The 22175-nt window shown below is 42.4% G+C and overlaps 1 long non-coding RNA gene across 2 annotated transcripts in view; it reads right to left on the bottom strand.

Annotated features, from left to right (window-relative positions):
• LOC125162445 (uncharacterized) overlaps positions 1–19268 on the bottom strand; it is a 39772-nt gene extending 20504 nt beyond the window's left edge. Inside the window, exons 1-2 of one of the 2 annotated variants that reach the window (XR_007151041.1) lie at positions 19092–19268; positions 16444–16570 (exon numbers count right to left, since the gene is read on the bottom strand). This is a non-coding gene — a long non-coding RNA (uncharacterized LOC125162445). Of the gene's footprint in view, positions 1–16302; positions 16571–19091 lie in introns of those variants that run through there. The other variant, XR_007151040.1, reaches the window with a different exon arrangement.
• Positions 19269–22175: the final 2907 nt, after the last annotated feature.

The following is a 22175-nucleotide window of genomic DNA, read 5'->3' as shown; positions in this document are numbered from 1 at the left end:
ACAACCCTGAAATGGACATTTTTTGGCACTGGTATCAGACAGGTGCCTGGAAATGGAATTTATGGGCAAACTGTATGATTTTTGATACATGATATCCAATTGTTCCTTGGAAATCTCATGCCAGTCACATTCCCACATTCCTGCCATTTTTTTTTCACCTTTGCAAATCTTCCTAGTGAGATTGAACATTTTATCATATACACACACATATCTATCTATCTATCTATCTATCTATAGATATATATTATATTTAAAGCTTTTTAGGTTATTCCTGTTCATATCCTTTGTGAATTTCTCCACTAGGATTTTTTTCATCATTGTATTAGATATTTAAATATTCAATGTATTCACTTTACTGTCGGATATACTGCAAATTTTATCTGAGTTCATTGTCTTGTCATTTCCTTTATGACATCTTTTGGTAGAAGGGATTTTTTTGATCCAATTTATTCATGCCTTTATGGCTTTGCTTTTGGGATAATAGCTGGTAAAGCCTTTTTCACCTCTGTATGTAAGTATGCACATGTATTTTCTTTGAATTTATTTTTATTATGAAAATGTTTAACTTGGCCCTAAATTAAGGATTTTAGATTCTTTTTCAAAAGTATAACCAGTTGCAGGGCTCCTGGGTGGGTCAGTCCCTTAAGTGTCCCGTTCTTGATTTCAGCTCAGGTCATAATCTTATGGTGCTTGAGTTTGAGCCTCGAGTTGGGCTCTGTGCTAATAGCAAGAAGCCTGCTTGGGATTCTTTCTTTCTCCACCTCTCTCTGCCCCTCCCTTGCTCACATGTGAATAACTCTCTCTCTCTCTCTCTCTCTCTCTGTCTCTCTCTCTCTCTCAAAATAATAAAAAAGCCCACAAAACTTAAAAAAAAAAAGTATAGCCAGTTGTTCTGCCATTGTTCCATGAATACACCAAACATTTCAGCGTGTCTGAAATGTGTCCCAATTCTCTGTTCCCTTCTGGGCTTTCTATATAATTTGGCCGTTCTGGCTTTCTGGATGACCCCCACACCAGCTTGATTGTTAGAGCTTTATGATGTTTCAAGCTTGATAAGCCAAGTCCTCCTTCATTAGTCTTCTTAAAAAAAAAAAAAAAAAAGAGTGCCTGGGTGGCTCAGTCGGTTAAGTGTCCAACTTCAGTTCAGGTCATGATCTTACAGTCTGTGAGTTCAAGCCCTGCGTCAGGCTCTCTGCTAATGGCTCAGAGCCTGGAGCCTGCTTCGGATTCTGTATCTCCCTCTCTCTGGGCCACTTCTCCACTCATGCTTAGTCTGTCTCTCAAAAATGAATAAATGTTAAAAACACTAAAAAAAAAAAAAAAAGGAAAAGATGCCCTGAGAGTATCTGCTGATACCTCTCTCTCTCTCTCTCTCTCTCTCTCAGTTCCTAATATTCCACCTCCAAACAGTTACTTATACCATATCAAGTCCCCCCACCATTCTTAAATACATGAATTTTCTGCCCCCAGGCTCCTACTGACTTGGTCCTGACTGTGGTCTTTGCCTAGACTCTTTAGAGACCTCCTGACCAGCTTAGCGGTCCTCAGGCTTATCCAACTCCTTCTCCCCAAAGGCCACCACACTGATTGTGTAAAGGGCTGACCTGATCACGTCTCTGCCCTGTAGGAAACCCTCATCGCCTGTGATTTCAGGTAGGAGCTCTACTCTAAACTCTTTATACCCTGCTCCTCATCTATCTTTCCAACTGCATCTCCCTTGAGACATGGTCTCACCCCTTCATTCTGCTTGCGCTCCCCCTTCCCCACGGCAAGTGTGTGTGCCTCACCTTCATGTCTTTCTGGATGCAGTAGTTTTCGGCTGGGGTGCCCTTCCTCACTTCTCCAGCTTCCCCTGCTGACGGGCTAACACCTGCCTCTCCTTGAAGACTGGCCCCCGACTTCACCTTCTGGGACATTTCCCAGCTCTCCTCCTCTCGGATTCCACGTCAGACCCCTCCTCCCATTTTCCCAAACACGTGGCGAGCAGGCTACTGGTTTTCATGTTCTCACATTATTATTGTTACCTCTCCACAGAATAGTATCCTTTCCTACATAGGTGCTTGTTTTCGATAAATATAAATTACACGATGGCTCAAGCCCCATCTCATTGATGTAGGAATTTACAGCCCCTGCCAGACTAGAAGCATAAAAACTCTAATACATACAGAAATAAATAAACTAACTCTATCTCTATAAAAACTCTAAAGCTATGTGAGTTTCTATAACAACACCTGCCGAAGATTATCATCCTGGCTCACCTTTCTTCGGTCTCATCTCTTCTAATTTCGTACCTTCTGTTTTGAACATGGCCCTTAAAACCAATCTGAACTCAGCTTTAAAGGACACAATGATTCTTTGTCTGGGGAAATTTTGTCTTACCAGTTAAGCAGAGTTAGCATGGATCTTGTATGGCTTTTTTCTCCTGTTGCTAATTTCGGTGTCTCCAAACTAAAGAAAGGAAGGAATGAGACTCTTCCTTCTTCTAGGCTAAAGAGTATCTTTATTACTAAGTTCATAGGTGTTAGCACTTCCCGGAGCCCAGTGGGTGCAGTTCCGGGAGACAGGCATGAGCTTTCGTCGGAAATGTGCTACCTGGCTCCGTAGACCTCTCTGAAATTAGCTTCCCATGTTATCCAGGCCACCCCAGGTTGCTATGGAAACCAACATGTCAGATCAGCACAAAATAAGATAAAGATTTGGGAGAAGCCACTGATCACTGCAACCTTCTTTTCAGATTTTTCTCGTTCTCTCTTCGTGCAGATGTGTGTGCGTACGTGTGTACCTGAGTGTGTGTCTGAACGGGTGCTTAGTGTCAAAAGCCACGCTGTCCCTCTTTCACGGGGCACAGGCACCTTTCTACCCTTCTCAGAGTGGGGACTCCCCAGCTGTCCTTTCCTGCTGTCGGGACCTCCTCCGATAGGTAGCCCCAGTCTGTGGGGGACCCAGAGAGAACTTAAACCTTTCCTATTCACATCCAAATGGACTCTGGAGAAGAAATAGTTATGTAAGGAGAAAGAACCCACCATGGGTCCTGAGGACTGAGTCACATTCCACAGAAAAGAAAATAAAAAACTGTGGTCGGTGTTTTGCTAATGTCTCTGCTGTTAATACAGGGCTCCAGTCCAGAGCCAGGGAAAACATTTCATTCAGACCTCGGAGGAGGCTCTTGTAAAAGTCCTTGTTTCAGCTTGGTCGGGGAACCCACCCAGGCAGCACAGCGGGAAATGTTTCCAACATTAGAAATTCCAGCTGGATGCTGTAGCCGAGTTGGCCTCTAGTTTGGAATAAGGTATACTAATGAGAAAAGCCCAGTTGCTGGCTGAGATTCACTCAGGGTTTCATTCACTAGGAAGGCGAGATGGGCAGAGCTCGGAGTTCCTGAATGTTCTCAGCTGCTTCATATATACACCGGAGTTGGAGAGAAACGCGGTGACTTAGGTATTGGGGGCAATACACTGATGTGGGTGAAGTCTGGAGTTCAGACCCCTTGAGGGGGATATAAACAGTTCTGAGCACTGACGGTGTACCGGTTACCATTGTAGGCGTTGCAAACCTATTATTTGAAACTCGTTAATTCTCACACCAAGCCCGCATGCCGCAGGTTATCCAAGTTTTGCAGAAGTTTTTGAGAAGCCAAGAGGAAGAGTACAATGCTCTTGAGCATGGCTAGTAAGAAGCGATGGGGGTTGATCTCAAGCCTTCGGGACATCAAACTGTTTTTCTTTCTAATCTTCCCATCAAAACACACTAGCTACTACAGGGGCTCAAGCAGTTCTTCAAGCGCCCTATACTTGCACACTGCTATTCTTGCAATTCAAACCTTATAGGTATGAATGACTTCAGGGGGTAGCGTTAGAGAAAGTGTTAATCACCCCATGAAAACCAGTCTTCTGTCCTGAGGGAAGTAAGTGCCCAATTTAGGATGAGTCAGCGGAAGAAATTTTTTTATTTCCTCCCTCCCTCCCTTCCTTCCTCTCCTTTTTCTTTCTTTCTTTCTTTCTTCCTTCCTTCCTTCCTTCCTCCCTCCCTTCCTCTCCTTCTTTTTCTTTCTTTCTTCTTTCTTTCTTTTCTTTCCTTCCTTCCTTCCTTCCTTCCTTCTCAATGATTCAACAAGTGACTTTTGAGCAATTTATTCTGCTCCGGTTTCTGTACTAGGCACAGAACTAAAAAGATAATCTTCGGGTTTGGGACTTCTTTTTGCATTTTCATTTTGGTGATTTACTGTGTGTGTGTGTGTGTGTGTGCTATGAATACAGGTGCATAGTTCTTAATTGCAACATAGTAAAATTCACCAATTTGTTCTTTATTTTTTTTGTACCTTTTGTCTTCTAAAGAAATCACTGCCTCATATTACAGTGCCTCTTACTAACTGTATTCATAACATTTTAAAGCTTTGGCACCCACAGTTTCCTTTTCTTTTCTAAGTTTATTTATTTTTAGACAGAGAGAGCATGAGCAGTGAAGGGGCAGAGAGAGAGGGAGAGGGAGAATCCCAAGCGGGCTCCACACTGTCAGCACAGAACCCGATTTGGGGCTTAAACTCACAAACCATGAGATCATGACCTGAGCTGAAATCAGGACTCAGATGCCTAACAGATTGAGCCACCCAGGCTCCCTGGCATCCATGTTTCTGTTTTAATTCCATATGAGATTGATTTTTGGATCTTGCAAAGTAGGGACCCTATTTCCCTTTCATCTCTTTTTGAGCTGGGTAAGTCCACTCCCAGTCCAATGCATTGAACTGGTCACAGTCCTCCCGGACCTGTTGGATCATGGACCACGCGCCTATTTCTGGGGCCCTTCGTTGCTCATCCAGTGCTCCACTTCCTGTCACTGTTATTGGTGTTTAGAAGCTCAAACATGTGGCCTTGTGACTTCATTTTTGATACATGAGTTATGTACTTGTGGATTCCAAATATATGTTTACTTAAAACACATATTTGGTGCCACTGGTTTCTAAATTGTGACCAGAGATCATGGTGAACAGGATATTGCTATTTACAACAGGTTGAGACTTCTTTTACGATTTTCAAAATTACAAACTGCTGTAAAACTTTCACATGTGCTTGAAAATTATGTGTGTCTTGCAATTGCTGGATTTGGGGTTCCACGTTCATTAGCTCAAACTTGCAAACAGTATTTTATTTAAGTCTATTTTTTTTCTATTTTTATTTTTGCTTGTCTTTCGATTATTGAGAAGCCTGGATTAAAATTTTCCATTATATTTATGCAATTTCTGTATAGTTTCGTCAAGTTTTCCTTTGCACATTTTGAAGCCATAGTCATTTTCATTCATTGCCACTGAAACTACTATCATTATTTCATGATCTGTGTCTTACTAATTTTCTTTCTGTAAATATTTGCCTTACGTGGCACATATTTTTCCATCTTATACTTCCAACCTACTGTGTCCATAAGATCGAATGTGGGTTTTGTAAAATTCATTGGCTGATATGTTTTTTAAGTCTGTCCGACTATTGATTATTTTAACTGGAGACGGGTTGAAATATTTTTAATTGTTTTTTTTTATTCATTTTTTTAAGTTTATTTATTTTGAGAGAGGGAGAGATAGAGAGTGAGAGCAGGGGAGGGGCAGAGAGACAGGGAGGGGGAGAATCCCAAGCAGGTTCTAGGTTCAGTGTGGAGCCTGATGTGGGGGCTTGATCTCACAACTGTGAAATCATGACCTGAGCTTAATTGAAGAGTCAGGCACTTAACTGATTGAGCCACCAGACGCCTCTAATTGCTTTTAAATGTTACTGCATTTACTTTTGAAGGTCTTTTTTCCCCTTTCTCATTTTCCCACCTTTGGTTTCTTAAAACATATTAAATATACTTATTATGTATCTGAAAAATTCTGTTTGTTGTTGCTGCTGGTTTCCTTGAGTTGTGTTTGATTTTCAAGTCATGTCTTTGAACCTCTTTTTGGCAATTCTTTGAGGCCTTGGGTGCCTAGAAACGTATTTTTTGTGTTTCCTTCTGTCAGGCAAATGTAGTACACCAACCAGTAGTTTAAATCAAAGTTCTAGTATTTGTGGGATTTTTTTTGTTTGTTTTTATGAAGATGGTGTGGATTCCACATCTGGGGCTGAATTGCATGCCTTTATTCTGAGGGAATACATTTTTATTTCCCTTTTCACCCAGCGTTAATGGCAGATGACCACCGTCTGCCTCTGTGGGATGGGCGTTCTGTAGCTCACGGTTTCTCTGAGGGTGTCTTTCTTTACAGGTATCAGCACATGTATTGTTCTAAAGTCTAATTTCCCTTCCTGGGAGGGTGCAAAATATGTCTCTAGGTCTGTGAATGCACGTATCCATTATGCTGAACTGCAGTCCTTCCGGGATGCGAAGGCGCTTCCGGGATGGGAAGGCGCTTCTGGGGAAGACTGCAGCTACAGAGTTTACCTTTGCATGTAAAAGAGCACTAAGATTTTCATTTAGTTTCAGCTTCCTGGGTGTTTCGTGGCAGGATGGCGTCATGTTCTTCCTCTTTCATTCCACAAATATTTGAGTGCTGACCTTACAGCGTCTACTCCTCATGGTGCTCACAGGGAACAAAGATCCCTGCCCCCTCAAAGCACCTCGTATTGCCTTCATGTTCTCATCGTGACAATAACTAACACAATTCTGATGTACCGAGAATCTTTCTAAGCATATTTTTATATATTAACATGAGTGTTTTCATTAACAACCTAGTGATACTGGGGCTACTGTCATTACCCTTGTATAGATCAGAAAATGAAGGCCTGGGGGGGTTAAATAGGTTAAATACATACTCATTGATATAAATGGACAAACGCATGTATGAATGGATATATGGCAGAAATTCAAGAGATTCGAACTCAAGACCCTCTGAAATCAAAGCCCATAGCAGTATGCTGCCTCCAAGAACCCCGTGGCTTGTAATTCTAGCAGAGTTCCTATGGCGTTCTTCATCTGAGACTGGGAGCTCTGACCCATCTTATTTTATGAAGATGTTTTGGTTAATGAAACTCTACACAAGATTTTTTCGGGAGCAATCCTGCAGATAGACTGAGAACAACTGCGGTGAAGTGAGACTTGGGGCAAGCCACTGAGATGCACCTCAGACTCAAAACTTTTAAAATTCGAGACCAGTCGAAGGTTTCTCGGGTGTAAGAACACTTGTGATGTTGTGGATCAGTGATCTATCAAATTATAAAGTATTTATGAAACATCTCCTCCCAGTGATGGAACTTCTAAGCTATCACTCTATCATTGCTCCTTTCATGAGGATCTCCCGTTGGTAATATAAACAGATCTTCTTATCTAGCAAAAATGATTCCTTTTATTGTGGATTCAGTGAGTGCGTAACTTTTTCATCTACATAGCCTGATGTGATAAGGTATTAAGGGGACCTTTTCCGGGTGGGCTACCCATTGCAAAGAAAAAAAGAAGAAAGAAAGAAAGAAAAAAATGCAACAAAAATTACAAAATTTTATAGACTAATATTGTTGCCACATCATCAATTTGTCCCTTTGTTAGTAGTTGCCTGCAAGTCGTTAATGAAAACCTGAAGAAGTAAATTGAGATAGAAAGTAAACAATCAAGCTGTTGTCTGAAGTCAGGAGATAGCCTTTATAACTACATAGAAAATAAGTACAGGGTCAGGGATTATGATCTCTTATATTTACTTATATTTACATATATTTATATGTACTGTGGAAGTGTTTTTCCACTTGTGAATAGGTGGGGAGATAGCGGTGCAAAGTTTGGAAGAACATTTCTAAAGTTTTCAGCTGCAGAAATGATCTTCAGAAGTCCTTGTATCTTATTCTCTATAAGAGCCTCTCCCCTCTCTACAATCATTCCACTTTTGGAGTCACTTTGGTTGTCTATTGAAGGCAGACTCCCCTCTCTCCAAAGTAGGGTTTCTAACACTAGCCATATCTCCAGAAATTCACCATCTTCTTTCCTCTCCTCACTGAGTGACTCAGCAAGTATGCTGGGGATCAAGTGAGGACCTTGGAACAGTCATTTCCTAAATGGCCTGAAGCTTATCCCTATAGAATTACTTAAAACTATCCCCCCAGTACCAGTGAAACTGGTTTCTTATGTCTGTTGGAGGAAGTCTTACAAGAGTCCTCCACTGAGGAAGCGTTTCTCTTACGTCTGAATTTGAACTACTTGTTCACTAGATTCTGAAGTTCATGGGGGCAGAGACTATATCTTTCTTTATAAACTATTGTTTTCCCAGAATCTGATACAATTTCACCTTGTAGTTGCTCAACAGCAATCTGTTGAATAAGGAAATATATCATGCCCACTGCCTGCATCGCATGTTTGCCTAGTGGCTTCATAGTCTTATCTGGTACAATGTCAATGGGTAATGAGTAACTTCTGCTGCCGACCCAGCCAGACTGAAGCACTATGATGGAAGCTGTTTGCATGGACATTCTCTATAATCAACCAAATTTTAAATTCAATGGTCAAGAATGACCAATTCAAATACGGTCTATTTAATTCAAAACAAACTTTGAGAAATTCTGCTCTTTGCAAAGCCCAGACATACATGTACTTTATGGACAGAACTTTAGAAAATTTCCTACATAGTTTACTCAAGCATAATTATATAGATACAGAAGCATCTCATACAATTAATTTTGCTATGAACTTCTAACTCCTTTTCATTTAGTGCTGGTGTTTCTCAACAGAGTGTGATTTTGGCTCTCAGGAGACATTGTGTGTGTGTGTGTGTGTGTGTGTGTGCATTTTTTGGTTGTCACTAAAGGGAAAGGGAAGCACTATGGGCATCTGGTGGGTAGAGGCCAGGGATATTGCTTAAAACATCCTTCTATGCTTAGGAGAGCTGCCCCCCTCCCAACAAAGAATAATGCAGTCCAAATATCAGTCCTGGTGAGGTTGGGAAATACTGGCCAAACATGGCCGTGAACAAATGTCTTTCCTCTTCGCTATCCAACTGTTCTCTCTTGATGTTCCTCACTCTTTGGCCTCCCAGTTGTCCCTCATTCTCCTCTATAGTCACTGTCTTTGTGCTTGTGGAGTAATGTGCACAGGCCATTGGTGGCTCTGGTCCTATTTCTCGAAACCAGGCAAACCCATCCATTATTGTGACAATGTCATTTTTGACAGTCATACCAAGTTTTCTTCTTTCATCCCGTCAACACTGATCCCCTTTTATTTATTTTATTTTATTTTTTGCTTTTAACAAACTGACCCTTGTACAGTTGTACTATGAAAATGAGTCAGTTTCATAAAGCAGTATATTAAGATTTTAGGCAGAGGATGAGGAAGGTAAATGGTCCCCTGTCCACTATATTGATGTGATTCTCTGGCCATTGTCCAGTCAAGTGAGATTCTGTTGGGACAGTACAGGGTACTCTGGTGGGTGGCACAGTATACTTTGCCTATATCCTTCCTGACAGTCCCCCTTTTGGCCTTGGGGCCCTCGTTCAGGCATCTGCCATCTTGGTTTATTGGATCTGAGGTCAGTGCTTGATCTGCGTCCACATATTATATGTGTAGGTGTGGCTGCATATTTTTCTGGGGGTTTATAAAGGGTTTATGAATTTTCAAAGGGACTTGTTGATATATAGACATTAAGCATTAGTCAGAGAAAAAAAAATCTTTCTGCGACCTAGCAGATCATAGACTCATGCTTTTAGATTCGAATTTAAGGACTATTTCCATGGGAACTTTGGGAACAGTGATTCAGGCCATCATCAGGCCATGCAAGGAGATACCCAATTATGGAAGAATTTGTCGTTTTTGAAATTAAAAAAAACAAAGACAGCCAATTTAAAAATGTTTTTCAAACGTGCATTTGTTTTTCCATTTGTATTACTTACTTCATTGTCTTATAAAGATGGATGGGCTAAAAATGGCCATTGATGACAATGGCATTGAGGAGTGAAGATTACCATACTAGCAGTTACGGAGGACAGAAATGATGTGACGCTACTGGCCCCATGCAGTCTCTGTTCCTGGTTTTTACATCCAGAATGGCCAAGTATTCTGGATCCTAATGAATCCAGCCCTTAATGCTTTCCTACAGTTTTCTCTAGGATCTTCATATACTGTTTCACTGTCCTGTGGGGACCTGCAGGGACCCAACGGCTATATCACCTACACACACACTATATTCTTTTATATCACAATGGTAGTATCAGTAGCAGCGTCAGCAAAAGCCAGATGATTTGACTCTTCTAGAACATTATATTCTATTCTGCAGAAGTAACTGGACAAGATTAGAGAAAAAGTCTTAGAAATAATGCGGTCAGTTGACGTTTTGCTTCGGTGCTGTCATCAGGATATTGAGTCCCCTTGACACTAGGGATAGGGTGGAAGAGAAGCCCCTTGTGAAGTGAAATGCCATTGTTTGAGGGCTTCCTTTATAGTTCGCTATATTGTATGACACTCTGTGCAGTAGCATTGTCACCATATTTATAAATTCAAACACAGAGGCCCTGAGACATTACGCAACTTGCCAACATTTGGGCAGTTCTGTACAATGGAGAGAGGCTTTTAACTCAAGTTTTTCAGACTCCAAAGCTATGTTTTATTCTACTATCTTTTATGACCTGAGAAAATTATGAAAAGAAATGATAGATAGCTTCAGAGGTTGTACTTACTATAGTCATCAATGATAGTTTTCCAAGCTCAGGGATCGTGTGGTTTCAGTGTGAGGGGCGGGCCCTATCAATTACAGCTGAGTGTGGTTTGCACAGGGGTCAAGGTTATTAATAGTGTCCTCAATGAAGAGCATGAATTGAATTCTACCCAATCTAATGTGACTCAATTCAATTCAAGCTAAAATTACTTATTTTGAGCACCAATTACAGAGTCAATCATCTTGGGGGTCTCTGGGCCGAGACAGAAAAGAAGTACAGGTCTGGGCTTTATCCTTCAGAATCTCATAGTCTAGCCAATCATACAAGTAATGACTGTGGACTGATTAACAGCCACCTTCATGTTCCTGTGAATTAATGATTGCAACAAATCACATATTTTGAATCATATCTCAAGTATTGGATGCAAGGTATTGATACTTTCTAGCTGTATAACTGTGGAGCATCCTTTCATGGATAAGATGGGGATTAAAAAATTCATTAAGAGAGTTTCGTTTTGTTTTGTTTTTGGTTTTGTTTTTTTGAGGATCAAAAGAAATGCTACTTTGGAAGTCCATTTTGATTATACATAGCCACGGAGCTTGGGTTCTGTTGGAGGATTAAAGTAAATGTGGTGGTCTCATTCCCTCTCAGGTAATTAATTCCATCGATAAATATAGGAAGAGGCTGAGATACTTCGGAGAATAAAAGGAACCAAGACCTTGATTCCTGACGTTCAGAGGCGGAAAGTATGTGGGACGGGATTGGTTGTGTATAATTCATAGGTCCTCGGAAAGGAGAAGTAGAATCTGGCAAAGTGTGTAGATGGTTAGAGAAATACACCTAGTTACCTTGGCAGTAGAAACTGAAAGAATTCTGCAAGACGGAGCTGAGGCAGTTTGGGGCCGATGCTCTCTGATCTTGTGCATCATAAAAAGAAGGGATGTTCTCCAGCACCTTGAGGAGCCATAAAGACTTGGATTATTCAGGGCTTTATGCACTTCATCTGTCAGCAGAAAGAAGTGGCAGGAAAGGAAACTCCAGGACTAGAAACTCAGGGGGAGTTGCATTTTATGTATTTTTTATTTTGTTGTTATTATTTTTTCCATTGGGTGTCAGGCTCCATTAGCAAGGACCTCGGTAGACGCATGGCTCCACCATTGGCTATGCAGCCAGCATGAGGCTTTGCCTCGAGCGTCAGCGATCTGCCTACTCACTAGTCCAGAGCATCAACCAAGCAGATGACATCTTTGTCCTGGTCACATGTTGATCTCTCTGAGACCCACAGTATTATTGGGGTAAGCCACGCTGTGAAAAGTTTGGGACTTTTACTAGAAAACAGGCCGCGAGTTAGAAAAATCACAATTTTTGGTATTAAGGTACACCAGATTTTATTTTCCAGTGAAATCTGAAGTATACTGGAGACTTAGTAAAAACTCCCTCACGCTGATTGGATAATTTTAGGAACTACTGTTATTCTGAACCCAGATGGAAGACGTTCCTGGAGGTGCTTGCCTCAGGCAGCAAAAACAATCCTGAGCAGCGGCAATCTCGTCTTTGGTGTAAGAGAGCTTGGTGGATGCCAGATTTTCTTCACAATTGTTTATGGAAAACACTGTAGTAAGAAATGAGCAACACTGTGTATTTATATTTGAAGGCCTCATGGCACAGGAGTATGATCAACTTGGCATGGTGCTGGAGGGCCTTGAAAGTACACTTAAACTACACAACATTGGGTGTCTTGAAACCTAATTCCTGAGTAACCCCTCTCAGGATGGGGAAATTGATCAGAAGTGTTCCTTCCAGCATTGGCCACGGAGCTACAGGAAGTGGAGGAATGAGTCACTGTATTTGTCTGTTTACCCTCTGTATACACTGGGCTTTGAGTGAAGAATTTCCCATTGATAAATTTGCCCTGATTCTATTTCTTGGACCCAGTGGGTCACTTGTGCACCAAGCTCTAACCAATAGATACAGAGGGGTCACATACGCTGATGAGCTGTTCTCTGTAGTCAGGCTGCAATCAAGTTCCTTAGATCCTTGTTCCCTCTCTCCTCACTCCCTCTCCCTCTCTCCTTCTGTCTCTCTCTTTCCTTCTCTTTTTCTCCTAATCGGTCTCCTCTCCTCCTATCTCTGTTTGGTCCCTAACTCCCCATTTTTGTTATCTCTGTTGGGGGTCTCTCTTCTGCCCCTCATAGGATTTGGTTATTTGGTTTTCTCCGGGTGATAATAAGATTTCCCCATCACAAGTTTTATCTCCTCTCCTTACTCTTCCATCTCAGAAAGGCTCCAAGAGGGTAAGATGTCCTGAGGCTGGTGCTGGGATCCAAGCCCTGACTTGGGCTGAAAGCTCAGGCAGATTTACCAATATACCATGAGGGGGTGGGATGCACGGTATGAAGTGCAATGCAAAAATATCCCTTGAAGGTAAAGTTCACCCACTTTTTCACGGTTGTTAATGGGGGGAGTGGGGGGGGGGCTGTTTCCTTCCTCTTCATGAAAATGAGTTTCTCATGGAAGGATTGGGGCCTTAGCCATCAGAACAGCCCCCACCCCCCACCCTCCATTCCATCCTGGAAATCTACGCGCAAACTCAAGCACAGACAGGATGAGTGGATGTGTGTTCATCTGAGGTTCCCAGGATGCTGTGCGAAAAGTATCACTGCCTTCCTTTGATAGAGAAGCCTGAGTCCAAAAAGCTCAGTGAGCGCATTGGTGGTGGCTAGTCGTGGACTCCTATGTGCCTGTTACTGTGACCTTTTCTTAAGTCTCCCAGCTTTGGGCTGTTGTGATGGTATAGAATGGAAAAAATGAGTAGTGAAGATCTGGGATCATTAAGGGGATTTTCAACCTTTTAAATGGAAATATACCCAACTAATAAAGGTATCCTCAAAAAATATCAGTTCCTTTCTGTGAAACTTATAAAATATATATTTTTTCACACCTGCTGAGTGCCAGGCTTAGGGCTAAGGGGTGCCCTTACAGATTTTACATTCTTATGAGAGGACATTGACAGTAAATAAGTATAAAATTGGTAAAGAATCATGAGGACAAGGAGTAATACGTGCTTTGAAGAATAACCTAGAATGGTATGGTAGGGAGTCTGCAAGAAGGGGGTCAATTTACTGTAGGAGAGTGGATAGAGTAGACCTCTCTTAAAACATGACAATTAAGTCCAAACCTAAAGAAAATGATCCAGTTTAAATCATGCTAAGCCAGGATGTCTTTTCTTCCGGCGGGATACCTACCACATAGAGCACAGTCATGGGTTAAGATCCAGTTCCTTGGTGTAAGCTGACTACGTCTGGAGGACAGCATGTGGTAAATGGATCTCAGTGTCCCCATTCTAAAATGAGAGACTGTAAGGTGGCTCTCTTACCTACTTTATAGGAGGGCTGTTAGATGGAATGTGTTAATGTTAATTAAAACTATTTGCATATTTTGGGGCACCTGGGTGGCTCAGTCGGTTAAGCTGCCGTCTCTTGATTTCGGCTCAGGTCATGATCTCACTGACAGTGTGGAGCCTGCTTGGGATTCTCTCTCTCTCTCTCTCTCTCTCTCTCTCTCTCTCTGCTCTTCCCCTGCTTGCATGTGTTCTTGCTCTCTTTCTTTCTCTCTCTCTCAAAATAAATAAATAAACAAAATTAAAAAGAAAACTATTTGCATATTTAATGAATTATACCAATGCTACTTATCACAGAGCATAGGGAGAATACATTTGAGTACTGACTGCATGCAAAGGATCTGTATGTCTTAGGGACTTTACACACGTTATGTTCCATAATCCTTACATCCACTCGACGGTACTCGATGATACTCCATGACAACTGCTCACACAAGGAAGAACTGGGAAAGCTGGAGATCCAGCTCAAAGCTTTGTGTTAACTCCTATCTCCCTTTTCCCCATGTCGTCTAATTCACAGATTACATCAACTCTATTGGCAACAACTGGGTTCTAGAGTAAAATCCTAGACTCAGAATAATAAAGGTGAGTTTCATCCTGTTAAGAGGAATCAACACAGCACAATGGCGATGCCTGAGCAGTGGGCACGCCAAGAGGGGCCTCGGGAATGCAAGACTGAAGAAATCTGATGGGAGCGCGGTGCCACAGCCATCAGAGGAGGGCAGAGGTGTTCTGCCTGGGATACTGTCAGAGGAACAGGTGCAGGTTGCATGTCCCTGTACCTCTCAGCACCGACAAGGGGGTGCTCCATCACCTGTAAATGAGAGTCCCCAGAAGGATTTCTCCCTGCCTTCTTTATAGTTTCAAACTACAATTTGTATGAAGATGCCCAAACTGTGTGAAGGTGGTCAGACATAGTTAATCACACAGACCGATAGACAGAGTAGGACTAGGTCTCACTCAACTTCTCTTTACTAATACCGGTAAGCTCCCCAAACTCTTGAGGGTGGGCTGCTCGTTTCCTTTCTGCCTGGTCAAGACGGTTCCTTTGTTCTTGGTGCATACAGTCTGGTCTGCAGTGGAGCATGGGCTTCTGACTTCAGGGACTTAATTGGGTCTTAAGGTCATGTCAGCGTTTGCTCACAGCATAGTTAAGTCCCGAGTGTACGAGTTGACGTCTGAGCCTTGCTCTGCACGTTGCTTCCTGAGCCTGTGAAAGCAGCAGTTCTCTCTTTGTCTGAGCCAAAGTCTGCATTTTGTCCGCAGGATCAGTCATTTTGTGACCTGGAGCAGTAGGAGGGACATTTTAAACCTTTCTTGGGAGGGAAGCGTCGCTTTAGGCTTAGAATGCGAACATGTGGACCCCAGGATACTTCCTCCGTAGCATCGTTACACATCAACCGAGCAGCGGCAGCCCAAGAATGGTTTGAGGGTGTTACTGTTTATCCCTTCATGCCCTGTGTCATGTGGGCTCCATTAGCAGCCGTTGGAACACCCCCAAACCATGACTCCATCCTGTGGGTCCCTGGCCACTGTCGGGCCAGATGCAACTGCATTATCTAAGTCTGATGCAGTACAGATGCAAACCAGGCAGCTGCGAGCTGTCAAACTCCAGCTGATGGGCTTTTGTCCTGCTTGGGTGCAGAAGTTACAAATGAAAAAGAATGAGGGCAGAGGCTGTGTAACCACAACTCTGCATTTCTGTAGGTGACCTCAGCCTTGGGTGTGAAGGCTGGACTTTGCCCATACAGGTTCAGGACCAAGAATGCTAAGGGGACAGAAGGGCCCTCAAGAAGCAGCCTGGAAAAATACCTGAGCTGCAAAAAGCACTTCATCCTGACGCCTTGTAGCCAACAGACCAATTTAGGAGAAGAAATGGCTGTTCCACTTGTCCCTTCCCTACACCAGCAAAGGCCATGGAATCAACCAGACTCCCTGAGACTGTGCCGGCATCCTCTTAATGGTTGAACATGTTCCTCGCTAACCTCGAACTTACTCCCCCCCCCCCCCAACTTTGTATGCAAATCCAGCTACCATAAGCTGTAAATATGATGACCCATCTTAGGAACATGAGGCTTTGTTTTATAATGAAAAGTCAATGTACTCTCGGCTCACTCTGTTCGTGGTCAACGGGGCCTTGGTTCATTTGTGCTGCAAATATACACCTTTGAACTATTGTCAGATCCTTGCATATGGATGAGGGACTGGATTGATTCTTTTTTCACTATTTTCATCAAGTATAAATAATAAGTTCTGTTAACTAGAACATTCTCCTTCCAGACCTGGTATGCTCTCATTTCACCAGAAAAAGCAAACATCTGAAAGATTTTTAATGACTTTATCCTTTGAATCTCTAGCCACAGAGAGGAAATGGAGAATAAATACATCATGCTGATTGCTTTAGAGTATGGTTAGCTTGTCTAGAACTGCATTTAATTTGATTGTTAGCTGTACCTCCATATCACTCTGAGTCAGCAAGCACATTTCCAAAGTGATGTATGCTCTAATTTTTTTTTTTTTCAGCTTCAGAATTCAGCTCTTGCTTCTTCGTCCTTCGCCTTGATTAGAAAGGTGATATGAGCTGGTGGGAAGAACATCAATTTTGGAATCATCAGACTGACTTCAAATCTCAGCTCCTCGAGTTACCATAGAAGGCTAGGTTATTTATACTTAGCCTATTTCCTTTACTATGAAATAGCCATACATACTCCCTTCTGTTTTGTGATGATTATCAAAGGAGACACAATATTAAAGTGCCAACCGCAAGGACATGATAGGAAGTCTTTGTTAGTTCACTGGCTCTCTTCTTCCAAAGCACCTCCTAGTGGAGATATCCCCCTGTTGTTTTGAAATGCCTGTCCTTTTGCTATTTTTAAAAACACAGCCTTTCACTATTCTTGCTCACGTCTTTTTTGTTTTTTAATGTTTATTTATTTTTGGAAGAGAGAGAGAGAGAGAGAGATCCCTTGAGCGTGCACCTGAGTGCAGGAGGGGAAGGGAGAGGGAAAGGGGGAGGGGCAGAGAGAGGGAGACAGGATCTAAAACAGACTCTGTGCTATTAGCATAGAGCCCGATATGGGGCGCAAACTCATGGACCAGGAGAGCATGACCTGAGCCGAAGTCTGACGCTTAACTGACTGAGCCACACAGGTGCCACCCCTGCCAGCTTTTAATCCCTTAATCCCTGCAAAATTCTATGAACCCAGTCTTCCCACTTTCAGCCACTCCCCAGCCCTAGCAGAATCTCAACTGCCACCAGTTGTGTTCCTAAGACAGAACATTGTACGTCTCTTCTTCTGCTCCAAGTTGGTTCTGGCCGTATTGCCCACATGGGCAAGTTTGAAGGTTGTGATTCATTCACTCTTTTATGCACTGATTCCATACACAAATGTACATGGATCCCCGGGATGTGCACACACGCTTTGAGGGTGCTCTGGAAACAGATAAATAGGGACCATCCTAAGATCACAAATCTCGTGAGAACACAGACAAGCAATGTGACTTGAGTAACATTATGCCATAAATACTATTCTAGAGAGGCGGTAGTCTCTCCCCAACTGTAAATCTTCATGGTTAGAAATCTGATTTAACTTGATTTCACTTCTATACCTTTTGCCTCAATGGTGAGAATCTTGGATTAATTAAAAGGGTCACTCTGAGTTGATGACAAGCAATTACTTGGTTAGGACATTTAGCACATTATCCAATTATTGGATTTCTTGATGTAATGGGAATGCCCACAGACAGGGGCTTTGCCTTATTCTCTCTGAATCCTGGGACAGCACAGGACATGGTCTGCTTTTCCCAGTGAATGAAACAGTACTGCCTTTAGAGACGGACACTGAATTAAATCTTAACTTTGTCAAGTAACAATTATAGGAGCCATAAATGAGACTTCATGTTCCCGAGACATGGTTTCCTCAGGTATAAAGTGAAGCTAATAAAAACTGTCATCAAGGATTATTGCATTAATTAAAATACCATAGGGGCACCTGGGCGACTCAGTTGGTTAGGCATCCGACCGAGGCTCAGGTCCTGATCTCACAGTTCGTGAGTTTGAGCCCCGCATCAGGCTCTGGGTGGACAGCTCAGAGCCTGGAGCCTGCTTCGGATTCTGTGTCTCCCCTTCTCTCGGCTCCTACCCCGCTCACACTCTCTGTCTCTCTCTCTCAAAACTAAATAAACATTTAAAAAATAATAACATAAATGAAGCACACGATTTAGGGGTTAGCACACAGTAGGTGCTTAAAACTTGTCAGTTCCCTCCTCCCTCTACCTTCCCTTACGAAAATGCACTGACGTAACACAGATAAGGTAGTTCTCACGATGCCTCGCACCTAAGAAGAAGAATATTCATCATCACTTTGGTCTGCCCACCATGCATAGCCCAGATGCTGTTGTAGAGCTTTGCTCTTGTATGGCAGCCTCTGGGGAGAACCAACGCAGGTCAATTATCCCATGATCTAGACAGTATTCAAACACATTTCTCCTAGAACGCTGCATACCTGAGACCTCATTACTCAAGAACCAAAGATCAGCAGGTGCATTCATTTGAATAGAATACAGACCTTTGATATAATTGCATCCAGAGTTGTTTATTTAAATATCCATGAGGGCTGAATCGGCCGCCTGCATGAACGTTTCCCTCAGCTTTTACTTTCCCCTTTTTTTTTTTTTGTTTTTTAATTTTTTTTCAATGTTTATTTATTTTTGAGACAGAGAGAGACAGAGCATGAACGGGGGAGGGGCAGAGAGAGAGGGAGACACAGAATCGGAAACAGGCTCCAGGCTCCGAGCCATCAGCCCAGAGCCTGACGCGGGGCTCGAACTCACGGACCGCGAGATCGTGACCTGGCTGAAGTCGGACGCTTAACCGACTGCGCCACCCAGGCGCCCCACTTTCCCCTTTAAGATAGCCAGCGTCATTCTCTCTCAACCCAGATACACAGATCGTTTGTACATTTGTTCTGCTTTTTTACTGAAATGCTAACTGCCTCGGGCTTTCCAAAAAGTTGGAATTCCCAAGCACTTCAAATTCCTTTCTGCGTAGACAAGAGGAAATGACTAGTTTCCCACAGTATGGAATTGTGCTACATACTTACAGATTTTAGAAATTTTCTTTCAAGTCACAGGGCATTATGTAGATACAGGAGGTGCCTGAGAAGATGACAGACTGGATACTGAGGCCACTGGTCCTGTTTCCTATTGGCGATGTAATTCAACCTTTCTACACCACAGGCACTGGTAACAAGGAGCTTGGGCATTTTTTTTTTTTTTTTTTTTTTAGTGGATGGCTTTCCTGCAATTAAAAGCATATGTATGAAGTTGGGAACCAGGAAATACATAGTTTGGTAACTTCTATTTTTCTTTATGGTTCTTTCCTCTAAGATTCAAATATTAAAGCCATAAATTCTCAAGTGGAGACAGGAGGCGCTTTGTGGCTGGAAGCAAACGGACCATCTCGTGGCTGGAACCGGGCTCGTCCGATGCTCAGGCCATGACACTGTTCAGCCTCATGTGTTGTATGCATGGTTGAGACGGCAGTCAGGCAAAGCCAGGCACTAGGAGATAACACTTGGGAGCTGTATCAGCCCCAGTATCCATTCCGGATGGCTTAGAGCACACGCTTTCTTTTCTTTTCTAAATTCATTCAGTTCAGAAGTACAGAGTTCCTACTCTGGCAGGCACTACTGACCAGCAAGCACTGGTTAGGACAAACCAGCGAAGAAACAAAACAAACCATGCGATTCTCCCAAAGAGTCTGATGAGAACCGGAGAGACGACCTCTCTTTATTTCACTCATTCTACTTGTAATTGCCACCGTTCTGTCTTCAAAGCTGCATTAGAGGCTTGGGGAGCCTGGGGGCTCAGTCAGTTAAATGTCCAACTTCGGCTCAGGTCATGATCTCACGGTTTGTGGGTTTGAGCCCCGGGTTGGGCTCTGTCCTGACAGTTCAGAGTCTGGAGCCTGCTTTGGATTCTGTCTCTCTCTCTCTCTCTCTCTGCCCCTACCCGCCCCCCCCCCCTCAAAAATCAATAAACATTAAAAAAATTATAAAAAAAAAGGTGAGTGACTGTTTTCTGAATTTTCTCATGTCATATGACTCGTATGTTCTAGATTGAGAGGAGAGAAATTAATTCATTTCATGAACAGATGCCTTAAGGAATGAAGGAGTAATTCTCAGAAAATCCCACTGAGAAAGGCAGCACAAGACCCTAGGCAGAGCAACCACCACAGAGATTCCATTCTGGTTTTTTAGGCCTCTGATCTTAGTCAGAGACAAGCAAGCATCGCCAGACTTTGAAGAGAGTATCTACCATGAAATAAAGAAACCAACCAGAAAAAAAAAAAATAGTAGTTTGGAAAAGACTGAATCTATAAATTCCTCGCAGGACAGAAGATGACATTAACATCTGCAGAGAGAAAAGTGGGGGGAAATGCGGTCATAAAACAACGATGTGTTTCTCTACAAAGTTGTTTTTAGATAATTAAATAAAGCTTTGGAAATTGAAAGCATGGTAGCAGAAGGAAGAATCTCAAAAGGATTAGATAATAAAACAAGAAAGTGACAAGCAGTTAGAGCAAGAACGTCAAAAGGATAGAAGGTAGAGGTGAGAAAAAGTACAAGGCGAGAGCAAACGGGCCCCCGTCTGAATAGCAGGATTTCCAGAAAGACAGATCAACAGAGGAGAGGAGATCGTCCAAGGAAAAAAACCAGGAAATGATAAGAACCGGTAAGAATTTTCACTTTTTTAAAAATGTTTGTTTATTTTGAGAGAGAGAGAGACAGAGAGAGACAGACAGACAGACAGAGTGAGTGCAGGGGAGGGGCAGAGAAAGAGGGAGACAGAGAATGCCAAACAGGATCCTTGCTTTCAGCTCAGAGCCCCACATAGGGCTCGATCCCATGAACTGTGAGATCATGACCTGAGCTGAAACCAAGAGTTGGATGCCCAACCAACCGAGCCACCCAGAGGCCCCGATAAAAATGTTCATCTTCATAGTCCCCACCTTACACCAAGCATAACAGATGAAATTAGACCCAATGACCTTCCCCAATGAATGCTATCTGAGGAGATATCAGAGCTGATGCCAAAGATAAGGGCAGCTTCCATTTAAGGAAAAAAAAAAAAAGGTTTCCAAAATGGCACAAGCATCACAATTGCATTGTTTCTTCCTCAGTAATACTGGAAGTTAAAGTCAAGAGTGACTTGAATTTAAAAAAGCAATGTCCAGCCTCGAATTTTCTATCCAAGAAAACTATCAGTTAAGTGTTAGCATAAAGTCACCCTCAGAAATCAGGTGTTTTTTTTTTTTTTCAAAAATGTTACTTGTTACACCTTAGGAAGCTACTAGAGTATGAATTTAAACCAAAGTATAAGAATTAAGACATTTTAAAAGGTAGGGATATCGACATCTTACTTTAGAGCTGCAAAATCAATTAAGAGCTAAAATTGGGTGTCTGGGAGCTAGGAATAAAAATACTTTTTTCTAATAAGCTTTGTAGAACTGCTGAACAATTCCAATTACGTGCAAGCATAATTTTGATAAAAATAAAACTAATTTAAAAGCATTACCCAGGCTAATATAACGAAGCCATCTTGCACATGGCACAGCGTCTATACTTTCACTTTTCTACCTCATTAGCCAACAGTGGGTCCTTGCTAAGTCTGAGTTTCCCAACTCAATAAACGAGAGCACTGGCCCAGGTTAGAACACTTCCAAAGACTCTAAAATTTTATCGATCGGCTTAATATTTACTAAGACTTCAGTGTAGTCATACGGACGCTGTTTTTGAACATTAAATTTTTTGTCTCTGCTTTTAACCTTTTATTATAAGCATGATATTCGAGCAAGCAGGATCTAAAATGCACCCGCAAGTTGTTCTACTCTTATAAAAACACGGATGAAATGGAGCGCTAGAGGCATAGCTCCCCTCTTCCTTCATTCCACAAAGGTCAGTACCCCCACCCCCTCCTTCCTCTCCTGGAGAGAATGTCTTTGACTTTTTAGAGAGGGTGAGGCCAGTGGGTGAGCACCAAGAGAATCCTCTCCAGGGTTAGGAACTGGATGCCAGTAGAGAAACATGGCAATTTGACTTACACAAATTCACTTCACAGTGCCGGGTCCACGGTAGACTTTTAATAAATGCCAGTTTATAGGATCATAAAACATGGCATATATT

This window comes from Prionailurus viverrinus, chromosome A3 (genome assembly GCF_022837055.1).
Source record: "Prionailurus viverrinus isolate Anna chromosome A3, UM_Priviv_1.0, whole genome shotgun sequence".
Classification (NCBI taxonomy): domain Eukaryota; kingdom Metazoa; phylum Chordata; class Mammalia; order Carnivora; family Felidae; genus Prionailurus; species Prionailurus viverrinus.
Note: the sequence above shows the minus strand (reverse complement) of the source record. Positions and strands in the feature narration are given on the sequence as shown.